Source organism: Schistocerca nitens, chromosome 2 (genome assembly GCF_023898315.1).
Source record: "Schistocerca nitens isolate TAMUIC-IGC-003100 chromosome 2, iqSchNite1.1, whole genome shotgun sequence".
NCBI lineage: Eukaryota > Metazoa > Arthropoda > Insecta > Orthoptera > Acrididae > Schistocerca > Schistocerca nitens.
Window position 1 is genome coordinate 948,010,452 of NC_064615.1, and position 17,598 is coordinate 948,028,049.

The window sequence follows — 17,598 nt, forward strand, 5'->3', positions numbered from 1 at the left end:
TTCCACACAGCTGCACTCTTTCAAAGCGGTAATCACATGATGGTCAAGAAGGTCTCGATAACGTGCAGACGTCACGGTATAACTGACAGGGCCTGTGGGTGTATTCTTTTGAAAGAAGAACGGACCGAGAATCAAAGTGCTTGTGAATCCATATCACACATTCACATACAGCGAGCGTATTGGCTTTTCGTGCACAAGACGCGGTTTAACAGTATCCCAAATTCGGCACTCTGTAGTGTAAAACGTGCCTCGTCAGTTCACAAAATACTGGCCGCTCACGATCCATATCAGAAATAGAACAAATTCAGAAACTTGCTGCGGAACATGAGGTTTCTGTTATGCAGCCTTCGGATCTCATGTGGATACCAGTCTAAAACAGACCGCAAAACTCTGAGTACTATTGACAATGGGATGGACACTGCACAAGCACTACCATTACCCGAGGCACGTGCTGCAAGCTCAGTTACAGCAACAGCAACCTCATCAATAACCTCCACCGGGATAGGACGCCTTCCTCTTCCAGGGCCACACCTAGCTCAGACTTTTCAAATTTCCTTATTAGCATCTTTAAACCGTTCAATGACATCGAGCATCTTCTTAGACTTCTCAGTCGCGCCAACCTCTGCGGCACCCTCCCAGTGTAGCACTGTAATGGCTTATATTGACGTAAAACAGTTGTACTAACAACGCACGGCCTCTATTCTCTATAGCAATACAGTTGACTCATGTTATGGCTTGTCAAATGACAGCGTGGATATAGTACCGTCAAACAGTGTGTAGCGCCAGATTTGCATCTGGTGGCTAAAATTGGAACTAATTTTTTCCATCGTAAGTCGGTTCCGCATCAACACATCAGCGCATCTACCACGTTTCGCTGGCACATGATAGTTGGAACACACACTGTACTTCAGTGAGTAACTGCAATTTAATTAAAATCACCCGGTATATGGAGGCAAGGAGCTTGCGACCTTGAAGATGATACGACTAGCCTGTCCTGACTTAGATTATCTGTCGTCCTCAGAATCATTTCTCTTTTAGGGACACGTAAGACTCACAAACTTTAGTTCGATTGTTTCTTCACGAGATTTTCTCTGATAAAACATTTGCGAGAACAACTGGAACTGTTGGATTCAACAGAATGAACAAGTGCCCCATTTCGACCGGCAGAAAGATGAAGAAAAATGAGCATAGAACATATGACTATAGATCTTATCTACAACATGTTGGAAGCCGCTTGGAGCACCAACAAATACATGAGGCTGTTTGTTATCCAACTATGAAACCGTCGAACCTCTCTTGTAAGTGAAGCCATGGATTAGGGTTGAAAGGAAAGATGTTTACATCCCTCGACCTAAGGTGACCAAAGAGATATAATAAGTATGATGGAGGAATGGATAATATGGATTGAGACGTCCAAAACTACTGAATTAAAATAACGTGGAAAAAGTTGCACGGCCTGTCGTTCATCAGTATCATTGCCGTAATATTGCGTGCTGTTTTGTTTCGCAAACTGTAACGTTTCCCTGCTTGATTACAGAAGGATAGCTGCCAGGAGACATCTTGCTCTGTCTTCATCAACATCTGATGAAACAAACGCTGGTCGGAAATCTTTCGCTAAATCCTGAAACATTCGTGTTCCTGTTGACGTGAGAAAGGCGGTAAAACAATTTGGGAAGCACAGAAATAGACAAACAGAAGAAATGAGCAGTATATAAGAAAAAATGCAGGAAAACAATGCCGCAAATGTGGTCTGGAACAACATATAGAATGCTCTGATGAGTGGCATCAAAAATAGTCAGTTGGGATCGGAATAAAATTTGAAATTTCACAAAAATAAATGGAAATCTAGTACTTCTATATGAATTTAAATGAGTAGTAATAAAGAAAAATTAAAATAAAATTGCTGGTTTATTCCTCCTTCCTGTGCTCAAGTGTTCTCTCAATTTTTGACAGTTGGTTCTTCTTCTACAATCCAACTTTCGTCTTTGGCACAGTCACACCCCAAATTAATTTCTAATTCCTCAAAATTAGTTCCTATTGGCTTTAATTTTAGCCTGAGATTTCACAGTAAATTATGAGTGTCCAGTATCACATCATATTTCACTATGACATTTGACCCTTTACATTGTTAACAAAACTGTCCCCAAAATTAATCTCTGCTTTACATTCTGTTAACTAATCCATACTTGGAATAATTTAATGTACCAGATCCATGCCATCAGTTGCAAATTCCCAAAGTCAATTATGTCATTATGTTGTCTCATATAAAAGAGAAAGATTTCAGTTGCTATACTAATTTCAGGACTAATGTCCAAAAGGGCTTCCTCTAACATAAACTCCAATTTCCAAACAATGTTGTCCAGTACTCAGCCTTGTCTTCTTCCTATATTATGCCTAGCCCAAAATCACTCTGGATCCATCATTTGTACTAAGTTGTGGGCTTATATTTCATTGTGATACCTTTCGAACAACACATAAATATATGCCCTTCTCGTTACAAGTTCTTACACGTTTATCTTTGCCAATTTATACTTAGTATTTACATCTACTTCATTTATCAAGGACTTCGTGGTAGCTATACTTCAGAAAATTTTCGCTTCTTTTTCCTCATCATCTCTTGCCAAGTCATCATGAGAAGTTTCACAATTTTCTGTTTTCTTCCTCTTCAGTGCCACTATATTCACTTAAATATTCTCATTAATTTTATCACTTGTACTTTGCGATATATTTTCCTCGTTTTTCCATCTCCTTGTTTCATTATTCTCTGACACCACTATACATTTGCGAAAACATTTCCACGTAAACACCAATCATTCCACATTACTCCGACAACTAACCCAAGACCAATTACCTTCAGTGATAATTTTCTGATTTCCACACATCCTGCCACCAGAGTTATTAATACTATTACAACAAACTACAAGGTTTCCTGGTTCATTATTGCAACTTCTAGCATTAGAAGGCAGGAAAGCTTAACCCAACCCAAACTGACTCTTACTGTTCCAGGGGATCGTTTACCACCAGTGACTCTCCCCTTCTGTAAGAGCTCTATTATTACGTCTAAAATTCATTCGATCTTTTCTCCTCTACCTCTCACATTTGTTTGGATTATTCTGTTCCTATGAGCCCATTTTTTCACGATAACATTCAGAATTTCTGTTTTAATGCAGTGAACAATTAGTTTTTCGTCTGTCTATGTCCCTTTCTGTGTTAGAATATCATTTATATATATTTGTATCTTATTAATAACTATTAATAAAAATCTTTGCATTGTACCTCTGTGGCATGTATTTCACTCCGTTATATATTCTAACATTTTAACCTACTTATCATGCTTTTACAGCACTCCTTCATATTCTCGCCAGTTCTCCTATCACGTCGTGGTACCTTCTTAAATAAATTCATTAACTTCACTTAGTTTTTCTTTAGATAAGTATTCTTCTGGTAATCATGAGGCAAAATCGTCGAAAGAGCCATATTTATACAGTACATGCGATCCCTAATCCTCTCTGCCTTCACCCTTTCCTCTTATTAGTTTATCTGTCCCAGGCTATTCTGTATTGAACTGACTCCCCAAATTATTCGTGAAAGAAATAGGACCAAGAACTGGTATTGCTTGTATGAATTACAACAAATACTCCACAGACACTTCAATTTTGAACAGTCTTCTAATTCATCCGCCGTATTCTCAATCTTAGAAGTGAGTTCTTTAATCTTTTCCACTTCTCCTTCGTCCTACTATTTTCTGGGAAAGCTGAGCACCGTAATTATTTATTTCATCTTTCCTTACTTATATTCAAGAGTGCGGGCTTAAATGCTCTTATCCTGGAATAATACAATTTCATTTAGAAAACATTCAAAATCCCCCATTTAAATTCGTCATACTTTATATAAATTTCTTCCCTAGCTTTTTTACCTTTCCACTCACTTCACTCACGTCTTTTTGTGGTTCTTCCACCTTTCTCAATATTAACTTCAAAATGCTTTCTATTCAACCGTTTTTGTTCTCTTCCTTGCCAGTAAATGGTTTTGATTTAATAACTGCCCTTTTTGCCATATTTTCCATAGCGGATACCATATGTTTCTCCCACCCATTGGCTTCTACATGCGCAAAATCGTTACACGTTAGTTGTCTCTGAGTATCATATTGCAGACCAAAGGCAAAAAAAGTTTACCCCCACTACATGTCGATTTTCGCACCCAAAGACTACAAGGTTTCAGTAAGACAGCATTAAAAACAATAGTGTGTGTTCACTATAGGGTGCCATATACTAGAAACTAGTTCTGACGACATTCAGCGTCCAACCTTGTTACCCAAGGGCCTTATGCAAGGAAATGGACTATTTTTAATTTACGAGAAAAATAATACTCCTAATAGGACTGTGCGAGAAGAAAATTGTACTAAATAAAGCAGCTAATTTTGAGTGTGACTATGAATAATTACTTAACGTAGAACTGTAATGAAAAAAAAGGAAAAACATGCAGCCACTTGGGAACAGGAAAAACCCATTTGGATGCTAAAGTTGCTATGATGGTCACGTTTGCAGTTAGTGCACCGAACCATTAAAAATATAAATTACAAGAATCCTATGAATTCCTTTATAAGATCAGTCAAACAAGTTGTATTTATACCCAAGATAAACGAACTCGATTAATTATTACTAAAATGTAATTCAGATTTTGTTTGCAATAATAGTGAAGAGCCTTCCAGCGGTAAGCTATCAACACGTAGTAAAAACTTCATATTAGTATCACTCACGACTGGGAGAACGTTGCAGTATGACGAGGTCCAAAGAGTAAACATGAATACCTGTTATCACACAGTTATCAGATTTAAAGTTCTCATTGACACAGACCTTGTAAAAACAAGAAAGAATATCCTTTATTCCTATAAGTCGGAGCAACAATCGTAACGGAGGACGCCACAGCTCGTGAACATTTCACAACGTATGACGTTTAAAGACGTAAATTTCTCTAACAACATTATTAAACACACTTATGGCGGAGCCCATATCCCAAAAGACTCATGTTATGGCATATACCGCCGTGATGTGTGGCTTATGAGGAGCCACTCGACCACAAAATCCGAGTATTCTCATCTCCCACCTAACTGTCATAGTACTTGCACTGGATCCTGATGCAGTTTGGAATTCCTGTGTGATGGTCTGGATAGATGTCTGCCTATTACACATTACGACCGTCTTCAACTATCGGCGGTCTCTGTCAGTCAACAGACGAGGTCGGCCTGTAGGCTTTTGTGCTGTACGTGTCCCCTCACGTTTCCACTTCAGTATCACATCGGAAAGTCTCGCGGGGTAGCCGCGTGGTCTTGGGCGTCTTGCCACGGTTCGCGCGGTTCCCCCATCGGAGGTTCGTTCTCCCACGGGCATGGGTGTGTGTGTTGTCCTTAGCGTAAGTTAGCTTAAGTTAGATCAAGTAGTGTGTAAGCTTAGGGGTGTGGCCATGCGTTTCTAGGCGATTCAGTCTGGAACCGCGCGACCGCTACGATCGCAGGTTCGAATCCTGCCTCGGGCATGGATGTGTGTGATGTTCTTAGGATGGTTAGGTTCAAGTAGTTCTAAGTTCTAGGGGACTGATGACCTCAGATGTTAAGTCCCATAGTGCTCAGAGCCATTTGAACCATTTTTGATCTTATCAATTTGTCCCATAAGACCTTACCACAAATTTCCAATGTTAAGTCCCATAGTGCTCAGAGCCATTTGAACCATTTTTGATCTTATCAATTTGTCCCATAAGACCTTACCACAAATTTCCAATGTTAAGTCCCATAGTGCTCAGAACCATTTGAACCATTTTTGATCTTATCAATTTGTCCCATAAGACCTTACCACAAATTTCCAATTTCCGCATCGAAAACAGTGGAGCTAGTGACGTTTAAGAGTGTGGAAATCTCGCGTACAGACGTATGACGCAAGTGACACCCCATCACCTGACCACGTTCGAAGTCCGTGAGTTCCGCGAAGCGCCCCATTCTGCTTTCTCACGATGTCTAATGACTACTGAGGTCGGTGATATGGAGTACCTGGCAGCAGGTGGCAGCACAACGCATCTAATATGACAAACATATGTTTTTGGGGTGTCCGGGTACATTTCATCGCATAGTGTATTTCTGTTGCAAAGGCAGAAGCCGTTTTACAGAAAAGAAAATCTCTTAATTATGTACTGATAAAGTGCAATATTAGAAATCTTGATATTTTGCACACGAGATAAACTGACTGATGAAAAGTCTCCGGACATCAGTACGTAATGCGCAGTTGTCCACTAGCCGTCACAAGACGTGGACCCGAAGGTATAGAAAGTGACTGAGACCATTGCGTTATCAGTAGTGGAGCAGTAACAGCTGAATGGGTCGGAATGGAGAGATCAGTGACTTCAAATGTGGGTTATTCATTGGATCACATTTGAGTAACCAGTCCATCAGGGACATTTCAATACTTCTAAGGATGCCCCAATCAACTGTAGATGATGTGACAGTGAAGCAGTAAGACGAAGGAACAACCACAGCTAAAAATCCTATGAAATCAGCGGAAGGAATCTCTGTTGAGTTCCAAAGTGCTAGCAGCTACCAAGCTAGCGCAGTGACTGCGCGCACGGAGTTAAAAAGAACGAGGTAGAGTGGTCGAGTAGCTCATCGTAAGTCACTTATTTCTGTAGGTAGTTCTAAGAGATGCTGGAGATGGTGTAAAGAGCGAAGCCACTGAACAGCGGATACGTGGACATGAGTGATTTGGAGGTGAATAACGCAGTACCTACCGATGGAAGGGTTTGCATTTGGTGAATACGTGGGGAACACTACCAGACATCATGTAAGGTCTCAACAGTCCCAAGCGACAGGGAAGATGGACCTGCAAAATTACAAACCAATATCCTTAACATCGGTTGGTTGCAGAATTCTAGAACATATTCTGAGTTCTAATATAGTAAATTTCCTAGAGACCGAAAAGCTTATGTCCACGAACAAGCACGGTTTTAGAAAGCATCCTTCGTGTGATACTAAGCTTGCCCTTTTCTCATTTGATGTACTGAGAACTATGGATGAAGGGCAACAGGCAGATTCCGTATTTCTAAATTTCCGAAAAGCATTTGTCACGGTACCCCACTGCAGACTATTAACGATGGTACAAGCATAGGGAGTAGGTTCTCAGCTATGTGAGTGGCTCGAAGACTTCTTAAGTAATGGAACCCACTATGTTGTCCTCGATGGCGTGTGGGAAATGTGATAGACTGCAGACAACCTTGTAGATGGGGTGACCACAGTTATGAGTATTCATCTTGGGTGTACCCAAGATGAAAACGTGATAGAACCGTTATTATTTTCATAATACATAAATGATTTGGGAGACAGGGCTGGCAGCGATCTACTGTTGTTTTCTGAAGATATTGTGGTGTACGGGAAGGTGTCGAAGCTGAGTGACTGTAGGATAATACAAGATGACTTTAGACAAAATTTGTAGTTGGTGTGGTGAAGGGCAGCTGGCTCTAATTGTAGAAAAATGTGAGGTAATGCGGATGAATAAGAAAAACAAACCCGTAATGTTCGAATGCAGCATTAGTAGTGTCCTACTTGACACAGTCACGTCGTTTATATGCATATATGGTCGTAAAGTTGTCAAGCGATATGAGATGAAACAAACATGTGAAGATTGTGGTAGGGAGAACGAATGGCCGACTTCGATTTATTGGCGGAATTTTAGATAAGTGTGGTTCATCTGTAAGGGAGACCGCACATAGGACGCCCATGTAACATACTCTTAGGTACTGCTCGAGTGCTTGGGATCTTCACCAGTTCGGGTTAGAGGGAGACATCGAAGCAATTCACAGGCGGTCTGCTAGATTTGTTACCGTTAGTTTCGTACAACATGCAAATGTTACGGAAATGCTTTGAGAACTGAAATGGGAATCCCTGCAGGGACAGTGACGTCCGTTTCGAGGAGCACTGTTGAGAAAATTTAGATAACCGTCATTTGAAGCTGACCCTTGAACGAAATCCGAAATTGTACTGAATGCTTTCTCAGAAAATTACTATGAACAATTAGTTCATGAGCCCACTCGAAGCGTAAGTGGCTGCGAAAGCATATTTGACCTCTTAGCAACAAATAATCCTGGATAAATAGTGAGTATTGTGACGAATACAGGGATTAGCGACCACAAGGCAGTTGCTGCTAGGCTAAATACCGTAACACCTACAAACATCAAAAAGAAACGCAAAGTATATCTGTTCAAAAAAAGCTGATAAAAATGCTCTTAACGCCTTTTTAAGAGACAGTCTTCACTCCTTCCGATTTGCTTATGTAAGTGCAGAAAAGTTGTGGAATGTTTTCAAAGAGACAGTATCGACAGCAATTGAGAGATATATACCACATAAATTAATAAGTGATGGTAGTGATCCTCCATGGGGGGAAAACGGGTCAGATCGTTGTTGCAGAGACAACGAAAAAGGCATGCCAAATTTAAAAGAACACAAAATCCTCAAGGTTGGCAAAGTTTAACGGAAGTTCGAAATATAGCAAGTACATCAATGGGAAATGCTTTTAATAATTTCCACAACGAAATTCTGTCTCGAAATCTGGCAGAAAACCCAAAGAGATTATGGTCATATATATAGCACACCAGTGGCGATAACAACGGTGAAGTCACTGATGACAGTGCCACTAAAGCAGAGTTATTAAACACGGTTTTCCGAAACTCCTTCACCAAAGAAGATGAAGTAAATATTCCTGAATTCCAATCAAGAACAACTGCCAAGATGAGAAACATAGACGTAGATATCCTCGGTGTAATAAAGCAGTTTAAATCACTTAATAAAGGCAAGGCCTCCGGTCCAGATTGTATACCAGTCAGGTTCCTCTCAGAGTATGCTGATAAAATAGCTCCATATTGAGTAATTATATACAACCACTCGCTCACAGGAAGTTCCGTACCTTCAGACTGGAAAACTGCTCAAGTCACACTAATACCCAAACAGGGAAGTAAGAGTAATCCGCTGTATTACAGGCCTGTATCACTAACGTAGATTTGCATTAGGGTTTTGGAACATAAACTGTATTCGAACATTATGAAGTACCTAGAAGAAAACTATTTATTGCCACATAGTCAGCACGGATTCAGAAAATATCGTTCGTGAGAAACACAACTAGATCTTTATACTCATGAAGTAATAAGTGCTATCGACAGGGGATGTCAAATTGATTCCATATTTTTAGATTTCCAGAAGGCTTCTTCTAACCAAACTGAGTGCCTACGCAGTGTCGCCTCAGTTGTGCGACTGGATTCGTGATTTCCTGTCAGAAGGGTCACAGTTCGTAGTAATAGACGGAAAATCATCGAGTAAAACAGAAGTAACACCCGTCGTTCCCCAAGGAAGGCCATCTATTATTCCTGATCTGTATTAACGACATAGGAGACAATCTGAGTAGCCGTCTTAGATTGTTTGCAGATGATGCTGTCATTTACCGTCTTGTAACGTCATCAGATGATCAAAACGACTTGCAAATTGATTTAGATAAGATACCTGTATGGTGCGAAAAGTGGCAATAAGTGGCAATTGACCCTGAATAAGGATAAGTGTGAAGTTATTCACATGACTACTAAAAGAAATCAGCTAAATTTCGATTACGTGATAAGTCACACAAATCTGAAGGCTGTAAATTCAGCTAAATAGTTAGGGATTACAATTACTAATAACCTAAATTGGAACGATCACATAGATAATATTGTGGGTAGAGCAAACCAAAGGCTGCGATTCATTGGCAGAGCACTTAGAAGGTGCAACAGGTCTACTAAAGACACTGCTTACACCGCGCTTGTCCGCCCTATTCTGGAGTATTGGTTCAAATGTCTCTGAGCACTATGGGACTTAGCTTCTGAGGTCATCAGTCGCCTAGAACTTACAACTACTTAAACCTAACTAACCTAAGGACTTCACACGCATCCATGCCCGAGGCAGGATTCGAACCAGCGACCGTAGCGGTCGCGCGGTTCCAGTCTGTAGCGCCTAGAACCGTTCGGCTCTGGAGTATTGCTGTGCGGTGTGGATCCGGCATCAGATGGGACTGACGGATGACAGCGAGAAAGTACGAAGAAGGGCAGCTCGTTTTGTATTATCGCGGAATAGGGGAGATAGTGTCACAGGCATGATACGTGAATTGGAGTGGCAATCAATAAAACAAAGGCGTTTTTTGTTGCGACGGGATCTTGTCATGATATTTCAATCACCAGTTTTCTCCTCTGATTGCGAAAACATTCTGTTGACACCCACCTATGTAGGGAGAAATGATCATCACGATAAAATAAGAGAAATCAGGGCTCGCACCGAAAAATTTAAGTGCTCGTTTTTCCTGCGTGCCGTTCGAGATTGGAACGGTAGAGAGACAGCTTGAAGGTGGTTCATTGAACCCTCTGCCAGTCACTTTATTGTGAATATCAGAGTAATCACGTAGATGTAGATGTAGATTCTACTGACGTCAACATACTTTACGCGTGAGAACCAGGAAGATAAGATACGAGAAGTTAGGACTCATACGGAGGCATCCAGACAGTCGTTTTTGCCTCGCTGTGTCGGTGAGCGGAACAGGAAAGGAGACGACTAGTGGTGCTATAGGCTACCATCCGCCACGCACCGTACCGTAGTTTACGAAGAACGTCTGTGGATGTAGATGAAGAACTGTGACTTACGGAGGAGATGGTGTTACGGTGTGGGGGTGTGGTACCACTATTGCGCTTAATATGATGTTTTACAGCGTTTTGCACTGTACAAAGGGTGTTTTATTCCACCGAGTACAAACTCTAGGTTTTGATTTATGAGAGGATACGCTACAAGAAAGGTCTAATGAACTAATGCCGAATGTGCATGGTTTACAGTCTCTGTACTAATGTATGATTAAATAAATGGTGTCTAGCATACAAACCATTCATTTCCGCTCATAAATTCATTGACGTTTCTTGCCCCGTTTCCTCTCATCGATCAGTCCCTAGAGTTTGTACATGGTGGGAAAAAACACCATGTGTTACTAGAGGAACAATTCGGAGACGATGGTAGTTGTTTCAACACGACAATGCACCCTGTCATAAGACAGCATCTGTGAGGCAGTGGTCTGTGGGAAACAACAGTCCTGAAATAGACTGGCCCGCACAGCGACCACATCTGAACCTAATCGAACGCCTTAGGGGTGAATCCCAACTTCGACATCGCTCCAGACACCAGCGTCCAACAATAATGCCTTCTCTGATTTCGTTTCTTGAGGAACAGCCATTCGTCCATAGATATTGAAACATCCTAATGAAAGTGTCCCCAGCAGTGCCCAAGCAGCCATTAATGTGAAGAGTAGACACACACCATTTACTGTCCACTCATAGACATCCGGAAACTTTCGATCAGATAATGTGTCATCAGCATCCTTGTCACTCAGGTCACTTGTGGGGGAGTCGATACACAGATATTTCAACACATTTTGACATCGCTGCACCCAAGGGAGGCCTTTGTTGAATTCCCAGACATCAGGATACACAGAGATGAAAGCTAATGATGAGTAGATAAGTACAAACTGAAACGGCAAAAGTCATGAGATGCAACCTAATATCATGTCAGACCTCCTTTTGCCCGGTTTAGTGCAGCAGCTAGATATGGCATGGACTTGACAAGTCGTTGAAAGTCACCTGTAGAAATATTCAGACGTGCTCCCTCTATAACCGTCCACAATTCCGGAAGTGTTGACAGTGTAGGATTTCGTGCACGAACTGACTTGTCGATTATGTCTCATAAATGTTCGATGGGAGTCATGTCGGGCGATTTGGGTGGCCAAATCATTCGCTCAAACTGTCCAGTTGCGAGGTGACTGGGTGGAGAAGAGTTTGTGCCTCTTTAATTCAGACGAATTTTGCATGAGAACGAGACATGCACTCGACCCCTTCCTTATCTACCAGCTAATTAATTATGAGCATAACGGTAACGGAATAATATGATGGTGGACCCTACTAGTTGGTAAAATAAGGAGTGCACACTCACAATTATTTAATAAAAATTGTAATCTACTCAAAAAAGAGAACTTTATCATAATAAACAACAGGAAATTGGATTCTGCCTATATCTACGAAATGATATGCGGAATAAATATTACAATGAGATTTATTATACATCTGAACATAAATGCACATGATTGTCAACACACACAGTAAGTTAAAGGATAGGGTATGCTGAAATATTATGAGAATAAGAGTTGGCTCGAGACCAAGGGCTTCTACTCTCTGTGGTGCAATAGATTAACGATAATGACTGGAGGTCCTAATGAATCAAATATTGATCTCCCGACTATATAGAAGTATCGCAATTAGTAGTGAGAGCTCAAATGGGATCACATGGAGAAACAAGCAAGGTGGACTTGTAGCAAAGCAAGCGCGTGTGCTGCTGAGGGATTCAGTATAAAACTGATAAGGTCCTACAATGCCGGAGCTGAAAAATACTGTACCAGTACTGAAATCTGCAGGACGTCGTCGGTAGGCAGCGTCCTGATGATGTAGGCGCCGACTTCTGCCGTGCAGCAACTCTGTGTCAACCCCTGGCCTCGAAGTCTGTTCGAGAATTCTACGTTCTTCCGGTAAAGAGCGGCCACGTTGCAAGACTATCTGACTCCGACGAAGATCAGATCCCGATTCGACTGCCCGTGCAACACAAGAGCGAAGCCAACATTGCTCTACTGCCTACTCTCCTCGAAAACTGCGAATCAGCATTCAGTTCTGATTCCAAAATTCCCCCACACTGTCTCAGAGCATCATTCGCACCAATGGCGACCATTCCCTCCAATTTCGAGCAGGGCTTTATTACGTCAACTAGCCTCAGTTTAAGTTGACCAATCATGCCTCTCCTATTCAGCTGAGGGCACTGAATTTGCCGTTTGACCGGCTACGAAAACAACCTGCCTAGACCACCGGCAATCCAGCGCCAGGCAGTCGCATCCAGCAGGGCACAGTCCACAAGTATTATCAGAATCAAGAGGACAATGCAGTCAGTCGGTGCCAGTAATCTTCGTTCCGGACGCGCCGGAACGGTAAACACATAAACTGCGTCGACACTCCGACGTCTCGCAGGTCGCTTTGCCCTGCATACAATAGACGAAACTCGACCGACGTCAGTCGTTCCGCCAGGCGCTTAAGCCTATTGTACGAACCCCTCAGAATTCAGGGAAGTGCAGTCCCCAACCAGAAACGCCGTGTGGCGCGTCCTCCAATGCTCGCCTCGTACAGGGCACCCAGGGAAGTAAAACAACATGTTTAGGAATCAAGTGAAAAGTATTTTTTGAGCTCAGTACAAATACTCTCATTACAATAACCTTATTCGGTCTGTTACTACCTTGCAATGGCATAGAACATCAATAAAATTGATGAAAATGAGAGAAGACATGCAAAAGAGGGCACGGAACCTCTCTCAGTATGTTCTGACATTGTTTTCTGACAGTGTACATTGTCATCCATAAAAATCCCATAGTTGTTTTGAAACTTGAAGTCCACGAACAGCTGCAAATGGTCTCCAAGTAGCTGAACATAATCATTTTCAGCCAATTATCAGATTAATTGGGCAGAGTGCCAAGTCCCTACCATGTAAAAACAGCCCACACAGTTATTGAGCCGCCACCAGCTTGCACAGTGCCTTATTGACAACCTGGGTCTATGGCATCTTGGGGGTCTGCGCCACACTCGAACTCTACAATCAGCTCGTATCAGCTGAAATTGAGACTCATCTGACCAGGTCAAGGTTTTCGAGGATTCTACTAGGGTCCAACCGGTATGGTCATTAGCCCAGGAGAGACGCCGCAGGCGATGTCGGGCTGTTAGCGAAGGCACCCGCGTCGATCGTCTGCTGCCACAGCCCACTGTCGCGAAATTTCGCCGCTATGTCCTAACGGATATGTTTGTCGTACGTCCCACATTGTTTTCTGCAGTGTTGCTTTTCTGTTAACACTGGGAACTCTACTCCGCTGGTAGTGGTCGCTATGTGGAGGCCGTCAGCTAGTGCATTGTTTCCAAACACCATTCCGAGTTCAAAGTCTATTAGTTGCCGTCGTGAGGCCATAATTGCGTAGAAAACCTTGTCGCGTGTATCACTTGACTACAAGTAACAGTTTCGCCAGCGCACTGCTTTTTTACACATTGTGTACGGGACACTACCGCGATGTGTATATGTTCATATCGTTATCAAAAATTGGTTCAAATTGCTCTGAGCACTATGGGACTCAACTGCTGATGTCATCAGTCCCCTAGAAATTAGAACTACTTAAACCTAACTAACCTAAATACATCACACACATCCATGCCAGAGGCATGATTCGAACCTGGGACAGTAGCGGTCGCGCGGTTCCAGGCTGTAGCGCCTAGAACCGCTCGGCCACCCCGCCCGGCTATATCGTTATCCCATGGCTTCTGTGACCTTAGGGTATATGTCTTCATCAAAGAGCAGCATTAATGCGAGTAGCTACAGACCATAGTGATGGATAAATCAGGAGAAGGTCCTTATAAAAATTCGAAATACTTAAGCAAGTGTGTGGAATAATTCGACATTCCTGCCAGCATGAAACACAGCAACACAGTTATCCAGTTTTTAATTTAGGTGTCATTCAGTACAACTGAATATTTCCATTTACGCTAGAACGTAAATGGAAGTGGATTACTATTGGAAAAGAGCTCAAGCGCACCGGCTGCTGGGTTCACATTCATCTCGTTTCTGAGAATCCATCTCATTAAAGGCGCACAGAGTGGCGAACTCGTCCCATCTGGCGAGTCAAAGAAGCGGGGCAGGTGGCAGGTGGTGCAGAGTGCAGCGGGACAATAGGGCCCGGATTCCGGCAGTGGGAACGCATCAGCGGAAACAATGAGTCCAATACTTGTGAATAATGAGGCCGTCCGCTGCAGACGAGGCGGGCGCCTGCTCCGGTGCAGCGGCCGACAATGGCGAATCGCAATTACTGGTCGCGCCGCTTTGTGTCCGCCGCGGGGTCGCCGTCTCAGGGGCGCTCCCGGCCGAGCCTGTGGGTCGGGCGCTGCGCCGTGCCGCTTCTCACGCGTCCGACAGCAGGTGTCTGCTGGCCGGCGGCTAGCGTCTCGCCGTCATTACGCTCCGCAGTGCGTGCAGCGGCGATCCGAGCGCCGTGGGTGGCGAAGACAAAGAGGGAAACGTCCCGGCTGGACGACCGTCAGCTGCCTATATGTCTGCTGCGACTCGCCATCACTCATGTAACAAAAAAAAAAAAAAAAAAAAAAAAAAAAAGAGAACGCACAGAATTGCTGTACACGGTGGTACCCAGTCGAGGATATTCAGGGAATTCTGGAGACCAAGAGATGAATACAGTAAGCAGATTTAGAAGGATGGACGGTGCAGTAGTTACTTGGAGAGGAAGAAGCTTGCACAGGATAGAGTAGCATGGAGAGCTGCATCAAATCAGTCTCTGGACTGATGACCACAACAACATATAATTTCAAAGGTCCCTACATCTACATCTACTCCGCAAGCCACCCAACGGTGTGTGGCGGAGGGCACTTTACGTGCCACTGTCATTACCTCCCTTTCCTGTTCCAGTCGCGTATGGTTCGCGGGAAGAACGACTGCCGGAAAGCCCCCGTGTGCGCTCGAATCTCTCTAATTTTACATTCGTGATCTCCTCGGGAGGTATAAGTAGGGGGAAGCAATATATTCGATACCTCATCCAGAAACGCACCCTCTCGAAACCTGGCGAGCAAGCTACACCGCGACGCAGAGCGCCTCTCTACTTGAGTTTGCTAAACATCTCTGTAACGCTATCACGCTTACCATATAACCTTGTGGCGAAACGCGCCGCTCTTCTTTGGATCTTCTCTATCTCCTCCGTCAACCTGACCTGGTACGGATCCCACACTGATGAGCAATACTCAAGTATAGGTCGAACGAATGTTTTGCAAGCCACCTCATTTGTTGATGGACTACATTTACTAAGGACTCTCCCAATGAATCTCAACCTGGTACCCGCCTTACCAACAATTAATTTTATATGATCATTCCACTTCAAGTCGTTCCGCATGCATACTCCCAGATATTTTACAGAAGTAACTGCTACCAGTGTTTGTTCCGCTATCATATAATCATACAATAAAGGATCCTTCTTTCTATGTATTCGCAATACATTACATTTGTCTATGTTAAGGGTCAGTTGCCACTCCCTGCAGCAAGTGCCTGTCCGCTGCAGATCTTCCTGCATTTCGCTACAATTTTCTAATGCTGCAACTTCTCTGTATACTACAGCATCATCCGCGAAAAGCCGCATGGAACTTCCGACACTATCTACTAGGTCATTTATATATGTTGTGAAAAGCAATGGTCTCATAACACTCCCCTGTGGCACGCCAGAGGTTACTTTAACGTCTGTAGACGTCTCTCCATTGAGAACAACATGCTGTGTTCTGTTTGCTAAAAACTCTTCAATCCAGCCACACAGCTGGTCTGATATTCGGTAGGCTCTTACTTTGTTTATCAGGCGACAGTGCGGAACTGTAGCGAACGCCTTCCGGAAGTCAAGGAATATGGCATCTACCTGGGAGCCTGTATCTAATATTTTCTGGGTCTCATGAACAAATAAAGCGAGTTAGGTCTCACACGATCGCTGTTTCCGGAATCCATGTTGATTCCTACAGAGTAGATTCTGGGTTTCCAGAAACGACATGATACTCGAGCAAAAAACATGTTCTAAAATTCTACAACAGATCGACGTCAGAGATATAGGTCTATAGTTTTGCGCATCTGCTCGACGACCCTTCTTGAAGACTGGGACTACCTGTGCTCTTTTCCAATCATTTGGAACCTTCCGTTCCTCTAGAGACTTGCGGTACACGGCTGTTAGAAGAGGGCCAAGTTCTTTAGCGTACTCTGTGTAGAATCGAATTAGTATCCCGTCAGGTCCAGTGGACTTTCCTCTGGTGAGTGATTTCAGTTGCTTTTCTATTCCTTAGACACTTATTTCGATGTCAGCCATTTTTTCGTTTGTGCGAGGATTTAGAGAAGGAACTGCAGTGCGGTCTTCCTCAGTGAAACAGCTTTGGAAAAAGGTGTTTAGTATTTCAGCTTTACGCATGTCATCCTCTGTTTCAATGCCATCATCATACCGGTGTGTCAAATCTTTAGAAGTTTTCTTGCTGGCGAAGTAGGGGTTTGGCAAACACCAAGACAGGCGGTAGGAACTCTCACCGTGTACAGGCAGGCATAAACTTGCTGAAATATAAACAATGGACAGCTTGACTTGAAGGGCAGCAAAACGAGGCGTAGAATATCGTCGACGTATCGCTGTGCTTTACGAGTGCCGTGGATGACAACCAAAGGTTTCCTGCTATGAAAAAAATGGCACCTCAGACCATCACTCTAGGTTGTTGAGCCGTATGGTCGGCAACAGCCAGGTTGGTATCCCATCACTGTCCGGGGCGTCTCCAGACACGTCTTTGCTGGTCATCAGGATTCATTTCGAATCGGCAGTCATCACTGAAGACAACCCTACTTTAGACAATGAGATTCCAGGTCCAAGACAGGTACTGATACTCTTCGCACAGATATTGGAAATCCTAAGT